Source organism: Onychomys torridus, chromosome 12 (genome assembly GCF_903995425.1).
Source record: "Onychomys torridus chromosome 12, mOncTor1.1, whole genome shotgun sequence".
Classification (NCBI taxonomy): domain Eukaryota; kingdom Metazoa; phylum Chordata; class Mammalia; order Rodentia; family Cricetidae; genus Onychomys; species Onychomys torridus.
The window spans coordinates 55,657,875-55,675,779 of NC_050454.1; positions in this window are offsets into that span (position 1 = coordinate 55,657,875).

Below are 17,905 nucleotides of genomic sequence, written 5' to 3' on the forward strand. Positions count from 1 at the left end.
TGCATGCCTTTAACATGTGACGAGAGAACACCTGCCAGCACTTTGGAGCATTAAGGAGAAGAAGAGCAGCATGATTCAATTAAAGAGTATTCTCAATACTTCCTTTTTTTACCCACTTACTGAAAAAGTGAGATGATAGAGCTGTAATAAAGAAAATCACAAGACGATAGCCCAAGTGACTCTAAAATTTAGCAAGCAAAGTCTATCCTATGAATGGTGCCATGGATAAGTCCAAGCTCTGCCAATCAACTCCATCTGTGGCACGACACTTCCTGTGAAATCACTAAAGTAAAATTAATATTAGTTTTATAGTATATAGAAAAAAAGGAAAGGAAAGAGGTGCATAATGTGTGTTCTCCCCTTGCATCTAAGTCATAGAAAAATTTAGCTGGAATTGAGCTAGAAGTTTCTTCCTTGCTGGCTAGCATTCATAGAGCCAGATGGTGCTATGCACGCTGCTGGGAGAATCAAAGCATCTATGCTCTTAGCCAGCTGTGAACTCTATTAACTATAACATCAACCTGCCAGGCAAGAAGTGTACAGTGGTACCATAGTAGTATGACTGTTATAACAAACCAATCTCTGACTGGATTTGAAGAATGTTCCAAAAGAGTGAGTCTATGTCTCATACTGTAAACCTGGTCAAAATCCCATGACTAAAGAGGTCTTAGGTCTTAGGAAGGACCTACTACTGCTGCTTAGTTAAGCTGGCATGGTATCAAACTACCTTGTAAGCGTCTACTTACACCGACAGACAAAAGCTGTGCTCAGCCTTAATCATAGAAATGTCTCTCTGCAGTGAATAGGGGTAAATGTCTAGATCCATGGATATACAGAATGTGATCATAAAAGACAGTTGAAGGCCGGGCCGTGGTAATGCACATATTTAGTCCCAGCACTCAGCAGGCAGAGTCAGGTGGATCTCTGTGAGTTAAAGGCCAGTCTGGTCTACAGAGCCAGCTCTAGGACAGGCACCAAAACTACACAGAGAAACTCTGTCTCGAAAAAAAAAAGAAAGAAAAATATGACAGTTAAGGGTTGAGCCCTACACAAGACATTTTCCTCTCCCGTTAAGGCTCATAGCCATGACAGAAGAGAGAGCAGAAAGAATTTAAGGGCTGGAAGATAGAGAAAAGGACGACCACATGTCATTTTCTAAGCACCACATGGCCTTAGCTCTCATGAGCTAACAGGAGATGTGTCTACTGGCACTAGGCCTACACAAGTTGGGCCAACACAACTGTTAGCCATGGATATGGAAAGAACTCAGAGAGTCCCACCACTTACTGCTGAACTATATTGGCAACTAACAGATGCTGGGAGAGAGGGCGGTCTAGCATCTAGCTGAGTACCCACTGGTTAGCGCACAGGTTCCAATGAACAGTTTCAACACCAAACAAAATAAAAAACCATGAACACGGGAATAAGATTTATGGAAAAGAGGAGGAGCTGACAGGAGGAGGGAGATTTTTAAAAAGGGGGGTGGGGGTAGACAGTATAACCAGAATATGAACATCATATACACATGTGAAGTTGTCAGTGAGCAAAACTTAATAAAAAGAATATCGTGTGCTCTTTAAAACACTTCTCTGGAAATATTGATAGCACAAAACAGAATCTGAAAACAGCATTAATTTGCTTCATTTTTTTTTCAAACCAGCAACCCCAGATTTGTTTGTTCAAAATGATCAACAACATTGGCAGATATTTAGCTAAATTGACAAAGAGAAAAGAGAAGATTCAAATTTAATTTTAAAAATTAAAGAAGGGGCATTACTAAACTAACAAAAGCTTTCGAAAGATTAAAAGGACACGGTAAGGCAACGACATACAAATTAGATCATGTAGAGGAGATGAACGCATTTCTGGAGAGATCTAAACTATGAAAATTGATTCCAAAGGAAACAGAACATCTTAACAGACAAATAACAAACACAAAGATTAAATGAACAATTTAGCTCACAAAGAGAAAGAGCTCAGCCTGTGTGGCTCCAAGAGTTAATTGTATTACATGTTTAAAAATAGTTAACATTGATTTTTGACTAATACTCCTTTGAAAAATGGAAGACGAGAGAACACTCTCCAATTCATCCTCTTTAGCATTACCAAACTTAGCCAAAGAAATCACAACTAAGGAGAACCACAAACCAAGTCTTTTGTGAACATTAGTGCGAAGGAAACCCCCCTCAAAAAAAATGCTACAAAACCAAATCCCGTAACTTTCTAAAAATGTATTCGATGTTGTTGATGGGTGAAACTTATCTCAGCAGTGCAGATTTGGTTTTGAAAAATGTTCATGTGCTACACCATGTCAGAGCAATGAAGAACTAAAGCCAGTATCATCCTCGAGCCTGACTGCATTCCCGATTCACATTCTCTCCCTCCTCTGTCCACTTGCTTCATGTGAAGCACCATTGCCATTTGCTATGATGTGACACAGGAGAGTAGGCTCTCCCCAGAACTGAGTCTGTGTCATGCACTGCTTTTGGAACTCCAAAACTGTAAGCTAAAGATAGCACTCCATCTTCACTTAAAAATATATTCATGAAAGAAAAGCATTTCATGTAACCCATCCAATTTCAAATAAACAGTTATCTACACCAAGACCTTTCTAGCCAAAGCTATCCACAAAATACATACAGCTCATACTCTTAACTGTGAACAACTGTATCCCAACTAAGATAAGGAACAATATTATAATATCTTTGACTCAACACTGGCCAAAGAATTCATATTGAAACGGAAGAAATAACAATATCTATATTTACTGATGATAGAGGCTTTATGAAATCTTAAGGAATTGATGAAAAATATATTAAAGTAAACAAGTGCATTAAGATTGCAATATAAAATTCAACATAAAATTAATCATATCTCTAGAGACTAGCAATATAAAAATCTGAAAAGGAAGTTAGGAAAGCAAATACACTTAAAATAGCATTGAACAGAATAAACTACTGGTAATACTGTTGACAAAAGAATCCCAAGACAGGTTCGCTCTAAATCATTATTTAAAGAAAGTAAGAATGGAACACACGGAAAAGCATTCATTACATGCTCACAGATTGAAATACTAATGAAAACTACTGCGGTCTAGCCCCTCGATAGTCTTCTCCCAGATTTCCAGAAGAGATGCTACCAGCGGTGGATTAATTAATCTGACGGATACTCAAATAAATCTACATGTATGAAACTCTTTAGTCCACTTTATTCTTCTGAGTCAGTTCTTTCTCTACACAACTTTGATTCTGCTCTCTTATTTAGCCCCTTTCTTTCCTGAATTTTCTCTACATTTTTCTGCTGCTTCCTCTAAGTGCTATCTTAATTCCTTCATCCAGTACTGCTCCATCTAGGTCCTCATCCATCTCGTCCTTTCTCATCTTAGCTCCTCTCTCTTCTCCTCCTTTCTCCTCTTGTTCTTCCCCATCTTGTTCTTCCCCATCTGGCTCTTTCTCATCTTCCCTCATTCTTCCAGTTCTCTCCTCTAGCCTTCCAATCTAGTTCTCTCAACTCTCTGAGGTTTACAGTTATCTACCCTTGCAACACCAATGCTCTGGCTAAGGCAAGGTCACCAGGTTTGAATTCCCACAGGATCAAAGGAGGGGCAATAAGATCCACACAAAAGAGCAGTAATTGACAGTCATCATCTGCAATCCCAAAGGGAAGTGGCTGATGGGGAATGAAATCAACTGAGGGCTAAATTCAGTTAACAGATTTGAAAAAGGGAATTTATGTGCTCAAACTATATTCTTAGAAGTGGTTAGGTAAAAGTGTTAGAAGTCTATCAATGATAAGTGAAAATAAAACTGCCTTTTTTTTTTTTTCCTTTGGCCCCTTTATCTGTCCAAGCTATCTTGGCTGCCACAGTTTTCTGGCATGTCAGAGAGTGCACTCAGGAGCAAGGCAACCTGATTCATAGCTTGAGGTACTTGGTAAGCAAAAACTCTTTAGTTCTGAATTAATTGATCTAGAGCAGAGATAGCATTTGGAAGAAAAAAGGTTAAGCTTAATTAGCACATCTACCAGGCCTTCTCAAACAGATAGTCTGGATGCTTAAGTCTGTTCTTAGAAAGTCTGAGAGGTATCTCAGATAAGATGCTTTCGACCAGAGAAGGTCCTGGCTGGATGTTGCTAATGACAATAATTACAGAAAGGCCTGAAATTAGGGATCTGGCTGCACTGCTGCTTTAACACAGTTGGGGAAGACTGCCCAAATATTCCAATAGCATAGGGGAAATTATGCCCAAAGAATTATAAACACATTGTTCTAAAAATGGAGAAGCTACAATAGCAAACAAGAAATTCATGGCAGGAAAACAGGCAATATTGAAGAGCCAATGTCATCAAGACTTCCTTGGGTCTTGGCTTTATCCTCTGGAAATGCCCTTGGCTTCTTCTAGGTATTAGCTTTTGTCATAGCCAGCTGAATTCATACTTTATATTTCTACAGCTCCCAGAAGAATATAACATTGTGAAGATACAAACACTCCCAATATTGATCAATGGATAGAATATAGTCCCAATAAATCTGTCAGCTGCCATTTTGAAAGAAATTGGCATGGATGTAAAGGACCCATAATAAACACAACAACCTATGGAAGAAAGCAATGTTCAGATTTTGATATCTACTACAAGTTCCAATCATCAATGCATGCACTTTGGGCACAGTTACAGGCATAGAATTCAATGTAATCAAATTGTGAGTGCATAAACACTGTTATATTAATGATTGTAGTCAGAAGTTTTCCTGTGTCCCACCTGGCCTGCGGTCAGGACAAATCTCTCTCATCTGCAATCCTGCAGTTGCTTATAAAATAATCATTCAGAAGCTTATTATTATTTATAACTGTTCAGCTATTAGCTCAGGCTTATTTTTGACCAGCATTTACATTTAAATTAACCCATAATTCTTATTTATGTCTAGCCATGTGGCTTGATAACGTTTCTCTGTTCTGCCTTGTCATCTTGCCTCCTCTGTGTCTGGCTGGTAACTCCCTGACACAACCCTTCCTCTTCCCAGCATTTGCCTAATCTGCTTGCCATGCCTATACTTCCTGCCTGGCTACTGGCCAATCAGTGTTTTATTTATCAACAAATCAGAACAACACATATTCACAGCATACAGAATGACATCCCACAGCACTTCCCCTTTTCTGTCCAATCAAAAAAGGAAGGTTTTAACTTTAACATAGTAAAATTACATATAACAAAACAGTTACCAAGCAAGAATTACAATTATAATAGCTAGTCTATTTGTATTTGGCAAAATTAAAGAAAATATTTTATCATCTATCTTATATTTGTGAGTAAAAAGTTTTATATCTAATTTATCTTTTATTATGACGAAAGAAAACTACAATTATAACTATCTAGTCTTCAGTGATATCAGAGACTTCAGAATGATATAATATTATCTAAGTAAACAGGAAATGTATTGTAAGCAACTTCCAAAATTTTGGAAATGACAGAGACAGCTGCCTGCCTAGACAGTCATTCAAATTTCCTCTATAACTTTGGAGCATCCCTCTTCAGCCTATAGACTTAGAGTCTGTCAGTCACTTTTCTCTGTGCACTGTAGAATGTCTGGCAGTTTCTTTTGCAAAGCAGGAACCTGAAAGACCATCTCACCTTGCAAAGTATAGTGGTCACCTTTCTATGGGTCCTGCATGTCCAGTAGATACAGCATTTTGTCAAGCAGTCCAGGCAAGAACAGTTTCTTGCCCAAATGGCTACTTTGGCCAAGAAGATAAACTCCATATGGAGTGTCTTCAGTGCCCATCTTTCTCTTTGAAGAGAAAATTGGTGCTGCCAGGAGCAGACATGTCTCGCTGTCTAGAAAGTCTAAGTTTTTAAAACATTTTAAATGTCATATTTTGTGGGTCTTTGAAGTGTTTGAAAGTTACCTATCTAATTGAATTATATCTATGTCTACCTAGAAAACTTAACATGACTATAAGTTTGACTATTATAGAAGACTAATTATTAATCTGTACTTCTTAATTATCCATTATAATTTAAATGAGTTTCATCAACATAATACCTTAAACGAGAGTAGAAATATATATAGTATAACAAAATCAACTCTAAATTTGTATCAATAAACTAAAATCCATAGCAACATAAAACGTTTTTAAACACACTGTAGTTCTTTAAAAGTAGGTTCATTACTCTATCCTTTCATCCTATCATATCTATACTATCCCCTTTTATTCTTTATATATGCATTGATATAAACGTTCATAAACAATATTTTAGGAATTTGAGCATGGTTTCTCATAGTACTTCCTGCTGGATGAGGGCACTCCCAACCTAATGGAGATCCTGAGAAAATTAAGAATTATGGTCAAGTCCTGACTAGAGTGGTCTGTGATGCTGTACTCTCTGATCCAGTTGCCTTGAAGCTGTTTTTGGATGTTGGATCATCTGGGCCTCTCAGGGAGTCTTCCTTGATCAAACCATATTAGCTTGGAAGCAATCCATAGGTTTTTATCTTCTGTGGAAACAAAAGTAGAACCTCTTTTTCAAAGTAACATATCCTTAGAAATAAACTTTGAAGTCCAGACACCTTTAAAATATATATATTGGCTTAACAGCTTTTACAATCAAATGTCTTTCTGTAGTTAAAAATCCCGAAGATAGTATAATCCAGACTCTCTGTGTGATTTCCATCTTTACACAGCTTATTTTTTATATTATTTTTACCATCTCTTTAAAGACTTTATTTTTTGGTTGTGAGCCTAGCCTTTAACGGTTGAGCCATCTCTCCAGCCCTAAAGACTTTATTTTTTAAAACTATCTATTTATTTATATAACTGTCTATATTCATTTCCTTTTCTCTTCCAAGCCTATGCATATTTTTATATACATTGTAAATAGTTTAGAATTTTATTTTATCTGAATCTGTCTTATTGTAAATCTATAATCTTTGTCTGACCAGGAGAGATTTTACATTGCTAAACTGTGTGGCTAGTACAAAAAGGGACAGCCATGGTTGCTGATTCCATCCACCTCAGCTTCCCAATATGTCAGCAGTATGTTTACAGCCAGCCCTAAATGCCATGCTCTCTGCTGACTCTAGGAGGCAGTGGGTCCATGCCTCCATTCAGCAACATGTAGCCCAGAAACCTCTTTTTTTGTTGTTTTGTTTTGTTTTGTTTTGTTTTGTTTTGTTTTGTTTTTTGTACTAGCAAAAGCTAAATCTACCATGCAGTGTACTATGCAGCTTGGAGATGCCTGTGTACCACAGTGGGAATCTGCCATGCTGTATTTCAGCCTACATGCCATAAACCTGCCATATTGCAGCTCAAGTCCACACACCATAGTGTCTCTGTACCTTATGGGTTAAAATAAATGTAAGAGCTAATCAATAATAAGCCTGAGCTAATGGCTGAGCAGTTATAATTAATATGAACCTTAGTGCATTTAATTGGGGGACACTAGTGGAAGAGATTTGTCCAGACCATCAGCCAGCCAGGACACAAAAAAACTTCCAACTACATATGGTCAATTGATTTCCATTGGATGCCAAAGAAATTCAATGAATTATGAAAAACTAATAAAAGGTAGACCAGAAAGCCCTGCCTTTGAACGGGCATGATTTAGAGCACATGCTAATAGTCCTGGCACTCAGGAGATGGAAGCAAGAGAGCCAGAAGTTCAAGCTCAAACCTAACCACACAGTAAGTCTGAAGGTAGCCTAGGACAGAGAAGATCCAAACTGTGAACTAAGTGATTATCTGCTTGCCTAAGAATGAAGTTGCCCAGGCTAACCTTAATCCAATGCAGTGAGGAAACCTACAAAGACATGAAACTAGAGGGGGTACTTGTGTGGAAGAAAAAAGAATTCAGTATGAGGAGAATGGGGACTAATAGAGGATAATAGGGTAAACATGATTAAAATACATAATATATGTACAAAATTGTGACAAATAAATGTTTAAAAAAAAGAAAACAGAAATGCACTTTTCATGTTCAAACTATAGCTTAATGACCATTTTACTGTGTTCTAGCCACTTTCAAGTATAAGTTGAAAAAATAAACCATAAGACATACATTCTATCCTGAAGATAATTCAATTTTACAACTATGCAGGAAAATTGTATAAATGTAAACCAAACTAGTATAACATAGTGAGTACTCTAAAAGACAGGCCACAGGTGCTTTTGTGCTTGATCAGAATTATGAGCTCATTCTCTCAAACTGCCTCCCAGAGAAGTTGGATAAGTAGATCTCAGAAAATATGTGTTTACAAAACCTTATCATGATGGACATAGCTCCTCCATGCCTACCTTAATCACCAGCACCCCACTTTCAACACACTGAAAATATAAGTTACTCCGTCTCTCAAACACGTCTGCAACCTGCTTCAGAAAAGCATCACTATGGCTTCCGGAGGACTATGATTGGTGGTCAGATCAATAGATGAAGTCACATCAACTAAGTTGTCCAACTGATACATTCCAAACACAAAAAGTGTAAGGCACCCATCTCAACAATTCTGTGGACCAGAGGTAAGAAATACAACGAGAAGCAGAAGGTATTCAAATGTCTACAGGCCTAGACCAGATGTCAAACATGTCTCTCTGTCTCCTGAATAAGAACAGACATTTCACCTTCCTTGAGGAAATCAAACACAGAAACATGGATCTTTCAGACCTTGAAGAGATCTCACAGGGTATGAAAAGCAACCTCTATATTTGATAGAACAGACAACTCCTGGACAAAGCAAGGTAGGAGCAGACATGATTCATGTACACAACTGCTTGGAAGTCAGGTCGTTGCATGCAGGCTTTTTGATTCATGACCCTCATTGACTCTCCTTGGCAATCTCAGTTCCACTTCTTGAAAGCAACTCTGAATTGTTTGTGGAAGAAATTTACCCCACTTTTTTTTTAACTCCACAAAGGGTGTGCCACAGGGCGAGCTTGTATGAAGTTTAACTTAGTCCTCTCAGCAGCCCTATGAAATACATTTTAAAGTTACCCTCAGACCACACCTTGTTTTAATGGTATAGAAGCAGACTGGCAATTTCAAATCCATAAACCCTGGCATGCCAGCAAGAGTCCCTGGATAATTGCCTTCCTCCCAGGAGCCCAGAACTCCACTTTATCAATGACTTAGATGTTTTCTCTCTGTCTTTGCTGTCTCTTCTATTTTACTTTGCCACTCATAAGCACTTTTTCAGTTCCCCTAGCTTTCATTTTATTTCTCTGCTCAAATATACAACACAAAGGATGAGACCAAGTCAGGGATTTGAATGATGAGCCTTTGTTCCTTTTGTTTCCTCTGAGAACTTATTCTCTCAACCCCAAATATGTGATTAAAAACACCAGCCAGTTCCTGTTTTCTATAAGACCCTTCCTCGTTTATTTTAATCTCCCCGCAGACTAAATAGACAGGAGACCAAGTCACCAAGAAGTTCTCTCACGATTTCTGCATTTAGAACACTTAGCAGTCATCAGAGAGAGGAGGGTGGACATTCTGACAGTCTCTCTTAATGGCAGTATTATTGTTGTTTTGCTCTCCTTTTATCCTTAACAAACTGAAGCCTGGAAGGTGCCAGTGTTTTGTTTATCCCGTCAAGTTCCTACCACAGCATCCGAGCTGGAGTTCATCCAAAATCTATAACTCACCATGTAATGCATAATTTTTCTGTCAGACAGTTGCAAATTTTGACACTTACTTTGCCAGAAAACACAGGTATGGATATGAAAGAGGCCCCCTGTGGGATTTACAGCTTAGTCTCTCACTGATTCCCCAGTCTGCCATTGTCAAAGCTCTGCCACCCACTGCATATTTCCAAGCAGATTTCATCACCCTTTGTTTCTGTTCAAATTCGCTCAAAATCGCCCATTGAAAGACTTCTTAGTGAGGCTTGTTTAATTGTTAATTTATTCTAATCTGTCAAAAAATGAAATGCCGTAAACTGCTCCCAACAAGAAGTTCCACCACAAACACACCTGTTAATGATTTTACAGTTCTCTTAAAACAGAATTGTGGATGTTAACTGTAGATACTGAGTGTAACTTTTTTAAAACATCTTATTGATTCCCTGTGGATTTCACCTCATGCATTCTGATCCCACTCATCTCCCCATCCCTGCATATCTGCCCTCTGCCTTTGCAATTTCCCCCTCCCCAAAAAAATTTTTGAAGGAAAAACAAAACAAACAAACAAAAAAATCAAGCAAACAAAAATCTCGGCATGGAAGCTGTAGTGTGACACAGTGAGTCACATAGTACATCTGTTAGTCCATACATCTTTACTTGTAAGTGTTCATTGCAATGAGTCATTGGTCTGGTTCAAGACCTGTGGCTTCTGATACACCCTGAGAACTGGGTCCTCACTGGGACTCCTCTAGGATATCCTGTTTTTGACCTCGTGTCATAGAGATCCTGCCACTTTGGATATTCAGGCCCAGCCCTTCACATGCTCCAGCAGTTTATAGATGAGGTGTTGTTTTTTTTTTTTCTTATTTATCCACTTTGACCTACAAAACATTCTCCTCCCATACTTACCTAACTCAAAGTTCCTTCTATCAGGTATATAAAAAAGTCACTCACAAAAGCAAAAGGTGTAATTTTTTTAAACTAAGGAAATGCTAAAATGTAAATATTTAAATTCTTAAACTAAATTTTTTATTTTGATGAATCTGAAATTCAGCATTTCCTGGGTTAAATTAGTGCACTACTTGAGTATCTGCAATTCAAATAAGTCATCTGAGAAATTGGCCCCATAACCAGTGACGTGACATGCTGCTTAACTGAACAGATCTCCAAACTATCCTAACAGATTTCTTTCTTTCTTTGTAGAATTATTTCCATCTGGTGCTTAGATATTAAACCTGGAATATGGAAAGGCTCTCCACTCTCACCCTGTTTGACTTCAAAATGCTGGCAAAGAATTTGCATGGTCAATGAATTGAGTGTTAAAATTTTGAACTTAACTGTGTAGTTGTAAGATGAAACTTTTTAAAGTGGTAAGTATCCAAAGTAGTGGGATTTTCTATGGACTTCTAAAATGCTCATCATTTATTGAGGATCCTTCAAACTTGTTGTGCTTGAAAAGAACAAAGCTCTCCTCAATTTTTCTCCAAGTTATGGATATTGAAACAAATTTATGGAGAGTATCATAAGCCATACTGAACATTTTAAATATGCTTAAATTTGAGCATCCAAAACTTTAAAGAGCTAAAAACTGCATGCTTGCAGGCCATTATATAAATATAGCTATTTGTATGCATGTAAAGGACAATCGTCACTGACGGTGATTTCTTCATGAAAATTTTAAGGTAATGATAAATAATGTCTAACTTTTAAGCATGGCAATATTTTTCATGGCATCTTGTCTGGAAAGCACAGAGTTACTTCTAAGAAATGTAATTGCTTCCAGAAATTTTTAAACCACTAAGAAACGGTTTATATGAAATGAGCAATAGTCACAAGGAGTGAATAAACCAGTTCCTACGCACATGGCAGCTCAGCCTGCGGCACGCACCAAAACTGCAGGGGACCCAGATGCAGGACACACCACTATGCTCAGCGGCTTCCTCCTGGCATTAGTCTTGCCTCCTCACCATTCCTGGACCATGCAACACTGGAGAGCGAGGGCCTGCCCTCGCTCAATGAGTCCAGTTCACTTTCCCACGTCTTCTGTGCTCCCTGCTTTCCTTTCTTCACAAGCCGCATCCTTTCTTCACGTTGTTTCTTACTCGTTTGCTTCCTTTGATCTCCTTTGAGCACTGATCTTCCCTGATCTTCTGCAACTGTTTGATGCTATGAAGCAAAACAGTACTTCACAGCTGATGATAAAAAGGGCTGAGTTACTACACAGAATTTGGAACTACTCCTCACCTCTGCTCCATTTGCACCTAATTTTGAAGAAAAAAAAAAAAAACATTTGAAGTGGGATCTGCTGTCTCAAAGGGTCTTGGGTTGTTCCCTCATGCCATGCCAGGTTCTTTGTCTCACACTTAGGAAAGATACCAAGGAGCAATAATAAAAGCAAAGCTCTATTGAAAGTTAAAGCGGAAGTACAGTCTGCGGATGGGAAGAGGACTTAGAAAACTCAGGCTGAACATGAGGGAGTTCTTCTCCAAGGTTGTTTTTTGTTTTTTGCTTTTTTAATGAGTTTAGGAGATAGAGCAGACCATCCCTAGGGTAGGGAATAAGGTTATTTCCTTACCCTGATTGATGATGGGCTGTTTATAACTTTGAACCATCTGCACATGCATGGGTCACACATCCCATAATTCTAAGCATCTGTAAGACCTATCATGTATACTCATGAGATGGTAGACACAGACTTTCCCCTGGCAGGTCACTTTAATGTCAGACCAGCCCTTAATGAGTTTGAGCCAAATTCTGGCATAAGCTTGCCTTGCTTGTGTTTATATTCATTTTGACCATGAAGTGCCTGACCCCCCAAATTACCCACAGAAAAAGAGGTACTGAGTGTTGCCCCTCAAAGAGGGAGCAACAAAGGTAACGTGCCCCCAGTCACCCACTTCAGGTTCACATAACCTGGAGACAGTGAAGAACATACTACTATATATTACTCTCCATTTTATTAATGTTTAAAAGATGGAAGGACTGAACATTGATTTGATCGTTCTGTAATATACATATCTGTCAAATGATTGCACTGTACCCTATAAATCTGTACAATTAAAACAATGTTTAAAAAATAAATTTGGATAACAGAAATCATAGAGTCAGGAATAATGCTCAAAAACATCTGGGGGAGTCTTTAAAGTATCTCCGAACAGTTAGAACTCAGCAAGACCTAGCCACCTGATCCAAAATTCTCCAAATACAACAGCTCTATTAAATAAGTGAGAATCTTCCATAAAACTTTAAGGTGCCATAAGATAGATTTTTATAGTTCCTGGCCATGCAAAATGTTACTGTCCAAATTCAGAGCTAGTATGTGAAGCTTTCATCTGAAATTTAAGAGAAACAAAACAGTAATACCCATTGCAGTTTACAGAAAAATCACAGGGTGTGCTTCTAACTCAAAGCAGCAAACAAAAAGATCTGTGTTGAGGAGTGATTGATGTAGCTGTTTTGTATCTTTCATACTCCAGGGCAACAGAGAGAAAGCAAGGAGAATTGAATTTCCTCTCATTAAAAGTTGCATTTTCTTTTCTGTCTTTCTTTTTCTCTCCACCATCTGCCTTCCACATCAAACCCCCTGCCTGAGCTTTCTCCATTTGTACCCTGGTGGCAAAGATTCCGAAGAAAGGTGCAGTCTGATCATTTGGGTGGTCCCAGTAAATCTTTAGTCTTTGGCTAACCTCTCCTTAGACTGGAAAGTGGCCAAGAATCCACAGTGTTACGGAGAGTCACTTTGAAAGGCTGCAAGCCTGCATCTGGGTGCATATCAGTACCGTTCCCCTGGTTTAGTAAGAAAAAGTGAAGAGAAACTTTCCAGTCAGAACAACTATTCCTCCCAGACTTAAAATGCACCCTTGTAGGAGCTGCTTCTTACCAGTTATAATGTTGCTTTATTTCAGTTTATGGCTTGACTTATCCTGCTAGCTAAGCCAAGAAACTGGTCATTCTATAGAAACAACTCCACCCCACATGTATTCCCTGTGTTGGAATCTCTGCTCTCTCCTCCCCTCACAACATTTCATTAAATACAGGATCAGGACTAGATAGGATTTGCTTTTTGTATCTCAGTATAACTTTAGGAGCTGTATATGAAAATCTCTCCCCAAAGCACCACTTTTTTATTACAACATTAAATTAGGTTCAAATTCATTCTGAAAGATCAGTTGTATTTTTTTAATTAAAAGGAGAAATAAAATCACCTTTTACTATAAGTAAGCTCACAAAGAATTCAGGAGTTATTTCTCCCAATAATAACTTAACAAAAGAGGTTTAAATCCTCGGAATTAGAGTGAGGATTAGAGGGGGGGAATCACCTGCACAGTAAGAATATATTGTTGCAAAAGTTGAAAGGGATGTATCTTTTGGTAGCTGACAAAGGCTAATAAAAATACCCACAGTGGTAATAATGATACTAGTATCATTTCAGTGAAAATAACCCAAATTGCTGCCAGAAGACAAGGTTCTAAATCCACTTAGGCTCATCAGTGCAGGTCTGGAAATTTCTCATGAGAAACTGCATCAAAGGAAGGTTGAAACACACTGTGCAAGATCAAACTTGTAAAATTAAACTCAAACTGGTGCAATTTTTAAAAGTGACAGATTCCCACTGTTCTAATCTTTTGGCTCTTGAGAACACTCTTGACTTGTTATATGTGAGGTGAGCTACAAGCAAAAAAAAAAAAAAAAAAAGGATATTAAGCATGGAAGACTTGCAGGATGTAACTAGTCTCCACTGATGTGCAGCTCCCTACAGAAATCCTAATGCTCCAAAAAGTGATCAGAATCGGACTGGGAAGGATAACCAACACTACACTGTAATGATGAAAATAATTTATCCGGGTTAAAACTACTCGATAAACCTTGTTGTTCAAATAAAAAATTCCAGCAGAAATGGTATACCAAAGAAAAGGTGGGGGGAGCATTTCAAGTTCATATTTGAAAATTTATTTTATTCTATTTCTTTGTTTGTTTTTGTTTTGTGTGTGCACATGAAGGCCAGAAGAGGGCAGTGGAGTCACTGGAGCTGAAGACGCAGGTGTGAGGCACTTACTGTGGGTGGTGAGAACCGAGCTTGGGTCCTCTTCTTGAGCAGCGAGTGCTCCTAACCTCTGAGATCTCTCTGCAGCTTCTCAGGTTTGCACTGGAACCACCACAGGAAGAAAACCACTTTCTCATTTTCAATGTATTTTTCCTATAACAAAACAGGGCTAAGCTGACTGAACTACAAAAGGAGCAAGTTCAGGGAATACCAGACTGATGTTTTAAGAATTACAAACTGTTAAATTCAACCTTATCTTTGTTTTTTGAGTCTTTTTGTTGGAAATAGACTTTTTTCATATAATATATTCTGATTATAGCTTCCCCTTCTCCTATCAGCTCCTCTACTTTCCCACCCACCTAAAACTATACACTTTCTTTCTCTCTTTCATAAGAATATAAACAGGCATCTAGCATCATCATCATCATCATAGAAGAAAAAGAAATTAAAAACAATCCAGAATAGGACAACATAAACAAAAGAAAGAGTCCAAGAAAAAGATAAAGAAACACATATACACACAGAAATAATTCATACCCACAAGAATCCTATAAAAACACAAAACCAGAAACCAAAATACATCCACAAAGAACAAATTACCTGTGTGATAGCTATTCTTGGTTGTCAGTTTGACTACATATAGAATTAACTAAAATCCATGAGGCTAGGTACACCTGTGAGGGATTTTTCCTAATTAAATCATTTGAAGTGGGAAAAGATACACTTAATCCCGATCTTTTTTGAGTTGGGAAGACCCACCTTAAATCTGGGTCACACCTCTTCTGGCAGCCTATATAAAGGACATGAAAGAAAGCTTTCTCTTTACTGTTTGCTCTCAGTCTGGCTAGCAGCTCCATTTCTTCACTGGCATTAAACCTACTTCTTCAGAATTCCAGCATACACTGAAGACCAGCTGAAAGATCCAGCCTCGAAGACTGAAAGCTACTGAATTCTTGGACTTTCTGTTAATAGTCAGCCATTGCTGGACTAGTTGGACCTCAGCCTGTAGACCAGTCTAATAAATCCCCTTTGTATATGTATAGATAGATAAATAGAAGATATAGATAGATGATGATGATGATGATGATGATGAAGATAGATAGAAAGACAGACAGACAGACAGACAGACAGATAGATAGATAGACAGCTAATGATTTCTTTTCCTCTACAGGATCCTAATTCAATGTGTAAAGTTCAATTAATTAATTAATATCCCTGACAAAGCACTAGAAGTCAAAGAACATCATGGTGATGGGCGGGGTGGCTACTCTTCCATAACCTATGATAGAGCAGCTCAATTACTGGAGTCAGGAGCACTTTGTGGAGGCTGTTCACATCACAGCAGACCAATAAGCAGTGAGTGAAGCAGGAACTAGAAACAGATATGAACATGAAGATCCTTCTGCCGGCCTACTTCTAACCCTTACCTCCTCAAGCATGCACAGCCGCCTAGCACAGCGCTGTCAGCTGGGGAGGTGGTACTCAAACCAGGAACCTCCAGAAGACAGTTGGGATTCAAACCCTAACGTTCTGACTCTAGCCCTCAAAGGGTCACGCCATCTCACAACGTGTACTGCATTCAATTCAACCCCTAATTCTAAGACTTTTTTTTTTCAGAAATCTAGCTTTATTATTTAGTAATTTGTGAGCTAAACAAGATACTTCACTTCCTTTTTATTGAAATAGATCCTTCTCTCATGCAACACATCCTGACCACAGTTTCCCCTCTCTCCACTGAGACTCTCAACAGCTCCCACAGTGTTCAAAGGTCTAAGTCTAGAGTATATATCGAAACTCTAAGTAATGTCTTAACTAGAAGTCCCTACAAAATAAAACACGAGTCACATACTTCCAAATATACAATGGTACATACAAAATATTCCCATTGAAAATAGGGGCAATCTTATCTTGTTAAGCCATGTTCAGTGAATATCTCTGGGAGACCTGCTCTTCTTTTTGGGAGCGGGGGAGAGGAGAGGGAGGAGATGATCGGACAGAGAGAGGCGGTGGGGAGAGGGACTAGGAGGAGTGGAGGAAGGAAACACTGAAGTTGGGATTTAATACATGAGAGAAGAATAAATGTTTTTTAAAAAGAGGTAAAATTTTTAAAATTCAAATGGAAGTATTGGGGTACAGCAAGGAAATTCAGACAAAGACAATAATGAAACATATCATATTGCACCTTCTCTATGAAACCATGTGAGAAATCCAACTCGGCCATACATTACCTGACCATGGACATTTTGGTAGATGCCTCAGTGACCATATAACTCTTCATCCGCATGAATGCCAACCTCAAACCACATGTGGATATCAAGATCTGCTTCAAGTTCACATAGTAGCCAGGCTGATTCATACATGGCTGCTGTACCCTCTAAGTACCTATGAGGCTGACTCGGGAAAAACACTTCCCTAGGCACCCCCTTCTGGTCTATCTACCCTACAACCCTACCTTTTAAAAAATAAACTCTTTGAAATGACTTTGTAATTGTATACCTTGAATCCTCTAATGAGTGTCATCTCCAGCACCAAGATGATGTGCTCAAGTCCCTTTCCTACTGTCTGCCCTCACATCGTTGGGCTTCTCTTTCTTGTCACTGATGCAGTCAACACAACAGTTATCATCTCTGTCCACCACCTCTCGTTCATTCATGGTCTTTTCTTGTACAAAATAAACGTTTTCCACACCTTTATGCTTTGATCTGTGTGTGTGTGTGTGTGTGTGTGTGTGTGTGTGTGTGTGTGTGAGAGAGAGAGAGAGAGAGAGAGAGAGAGAGAGAGAGAGAGAGAGGAGAGTCTCACTGTAAGCCTAGTCAATCTCAACTAAAGTTGAGACTGAATATTAATATTATGTTGTCTTGAAATTTCCCTCACTGTTAATTAACCCATTACTTTTAAGTTCAGTCTCATTCAGTTTTGAGGAAATAGGCAAAATGCATACAAATTCTTTTCCAGAATGTAAAATAAACTGAATCAAATCCAATGCTGTATGGAGTCTTCTCATTTGAAACCTCATGAGGATGACCTTTGATGTTCATTTTTTATCATCGTTCTTGCCTTCCAAAATCTCACTCAAATTCTCCATTAAGCAAGGATTAGAACTGTATGGGCCTTCTCAAGAAGAAATCTCCAACCTCTCCCAAAATCAGTTCCAAAGGCCTAAGAACCATGTGGTCTAACAAACCCTCAGTTAAGGTTTCCTCTTCCCAGGTGGTTCCAGGTTTGTGTCAAGTTGACAAAATCTAGCCAGAGC